Genomic DNA, 3,305 nt, shown 5'->3' with positions numbered 1-3,305 from the left:
AGGAAGAGGAAGGAAAGGGGAGAAAAAGAAAAAAAATCCAGGTTATGCTCTGATAGTATGTACCCGCAATGTACCCGTAAACAGCAACCTGTAAAAGCATCTTTCTCCTTTTTTTTTTTTTCTCTGCCCCTTTATGTAGCACGGAATTATAACTGAAGGGACTCAATACCCGGGACTTTTAGGATCACCTTTTTGGGTTTCACCCGGGGAGGTGGAACCATTGTGCATAGCACCTTTGTCCCTGATTTCTCTTTATTGGTGGGTTTTTTTTTTTCCCTCTCTGTGTTTTTCCCTCCTCTCTCCTTCCTTTCCCCCCTTAACAGCCTGGAACTAGACAGAGGAATCCCCCCCCCTTTTTTTTTTTTTTGCAAAAAGAAAAAAAAAAAAAAATGTCGAGGCGGAGAGGAGAGGATCAGTCGCAGCAGGAAGGTACGGGGTCACAACACCTTCGCTCTTCTAAAGAAAAAGAAAAAAGTAACCAGGCAGCAACTACAGCTGCAGCAAAATTAGAGCGATCTGTGCATACCCCGGTTCAAACTCCAACAAAGGGGGGACAGATGGTACAAACTAAAATTCAGCATGGGGGCCTCACTGATAGAAAAAGTCAAGGCCAAATGGCATCTTCGGCCATGACAGTATCCGAGTGTAAGAGCAAATCTAGTAAGAGTCAGCGGGACACTCAAGGTGACTTGGATCCGGCTGTGAGTAATGGCATATCGGAGGAGGAGGCCCCAACCCTGAAGGATGTTCTGCAAGCGGTAAACACATGTAAATCGTCCCTGGGGGACTTGGCAGTCCAGTTTGCAGGAATGAAGGAGGAAATATCACTAGCACGTCAAGATATTCAAAAAGTAGCTGAAAGAACAGCGGTGCTGGAAACGAGAATAAGTCAACTAGAAGATGACATTCATCCACTACAGCTGGAAGTTAAGAATATGAAAAAACAAATGGACAGCTATGCTATTAAACTAGACGAATTAGAAAATAGATCTCGTAGGGACAATATTAGGATGTTGGGGTTGCCCGAGAAATGTGAAGGCAGGGACGCTATAAAATTCCTGGAGTCCTGGTTTGTAGATATGTTTGGAAGAGAAGGGTTTTCACCATTTTTTGCGATAGAAAGAGCACATCGGTTTCCCTTTAGAGCCCCGCTGCCCGGAGGTCGCCCCAGACCTATGCTGTTGAAGCTCCTTAATTATAAAGATAAGGTGACACTAATGCGTAAGGTGAGAGAGATGGGGAACATCTCCTTTAAAGGTTCAAGGATCTCATTTTACCCAGATTACTCTCCTGAATTGCAGAGACGCAGAGCGGAATTTCGGGCAATTAAGGCTACCTTACAGCAATACAAAGTAACACACGCACTGTTATACCCAGCAAGACTGCGCGTGATGACCCCGGAGGGGGCACAGATTTTTGAGTCAACAGAGGGTGCATTACACTGGCTGGAAGTTAATAAGGAGTCCCTACAGAGTAGCCAGGGGGAGAGGGAGGGTAGATAGCGAGGGAGGGGGGGGGGTTATATGGAAAAATTACTCGGATTTGAAACACGTGTGGTAGGACGGGGGGGGGGAGATAGCGGGGGCGGCGGTTGTGAGTGTGGGTAATAGGTGGGGCATGGATGTTACGGTCACGGTAAACCCCCTAAGGGAGCACCTTGATAGGTGGAGGGTAGGGAGGGAGGGTTGGGTAGCGGGGGAGGGGGGGGTAAAGGGAAGGGAAGGGGGAGAGGGGTGGTTTGGGGGATGTTGGGGGGAGGGTGGGATGGGGAGGGGAAAAATGCTTAAAGAAAATCACGTGAAGGTAAAACTTGATTATAGCACGATAAATGCACAGGAGAATAAGATAAATAAGATAAATAATACCAAGTTATATTACAGGGTATCACATTTAAGGGTTAAATTTAAATTTAAGGCACAAATACAATTACACCAAATTTGGAAAATTCAATTGGAGGTGAAACCGGGGTTGGTGCACTTATTGAAGAATGGTATACTGGCAGGGCTTACATACTACAAGTTGTACATATACTTGCGTTATTTAGCTGAGTGGAGTTCCCCTCTTCTTGGCCTGTTTTTTCTCTTGCCTGATAGCACAGATGACACAGGCTAAAACTCTTAATGTCGGGTCCTGGAATGTGAGGGGCCTGGGTATCCCGGTAAAAAAGGCGGCAGTTTTTGCTATGCTGGAGAGGTTTGATGTGGGGCTGGCCTGCCTGCAGGAGACCCACCTAACAAAAGTGTCTAAATCACAATTGAACAACAGGAGATTTCAACAGCAGTATCACTCAGTATATTCCTCTTATTCAAGAGGGGTGAGTGTGATAATAAAAGAGGGGGTGAGTTTCTCCTGCAGGCAGGTCAGCATTGATGAACTAGGTCGTTATGTTTTTTTGTATGGCAAACTAGAGGGTAGTTACTGCATCCTGGCAAATATATACATACCCCCACCGTTTAAAATGGAGGTCGTATATAAACTGATGGAATTTATTGGGGACAAAGAAAGTATCCCGATTATAGTGTTGGGAGACTTCAATGAAGTTCTCGATGTAGATATGGACAGGTTTCCCCCTAAGGTGCGACTCCGGGGCATGGGAGAAACTAGGCTGAGCTGTTTCTTGAAGGAAATTGGGCTAATGGACCTGTGGAGAGAGAGAAACCCGAAAGTTAAGCAATACTCTTGCCTGTCGGGATCCTATGCTACCCTCTCTAGAATAGATATGGCAATAGGAAATACAGAGATGGCACAAAATATAAGAGATATAGAATATATGCCCAGGGGGATATCGGACCACTCTTTGGTAAGGGTAGTATTAAACACAGGGGTGAAAAAAACTCAACCGAACTGGAAGATTAGTCCCTTTTGGTTGGAACTAATAAAGGACGAAGAGGAAGTTATGTTAAAAATACGCGAGTTTATAGGTTTTAACGCGGGCACTGCCCCAATTACCGTAATCTGGGACACCTTAAAGGCCTTTCTTAGAGGTACCCTGATCCAGCAGGTAGCAAGAATGAAGCGAAAATCCAGGATGTGGGAGGAGAGTATTAGGAAGGAAGTACTAGAGGCGGAAAACAACTATGTAAAAGATCCAACCCCAGAAAAACAAAAAATATGGTTAAACAAACAACAAGGTTATAAGACAGCAATCATAAAAAAAGAAGAAAGTAAACAAATCTTTTTGAAACAACGTTATTTTGGAGAAGGAGAGGGGGTGGGCAGACTGCTTGCTCAGTTGGTAAAAACAAATGCCCCTCCCTCAGCTATTTCTAGCATCAGAGCCTCAAATGGGGAACTGACCCGAAGGG

This window comes from Lithobates pipiens, unplaced genomic scaffold, assembly GCF_037356315.1.
Source record: "Lithobates pipiens isolate NorthernLeopardFrog02 unplaced genomic scaffold, aLitPip1_a1.2 Scaffold_22, whole genome shotgun sequence".
Classification (NCBI taxonomy): Eukaryota; Metazoa; Chordata; class Amphibia; order Anura; family Ranidae; genus Lithobates; species Lithobates pipiens.
Note: the sequence above shows the minus strand (reverse complement) of the source record.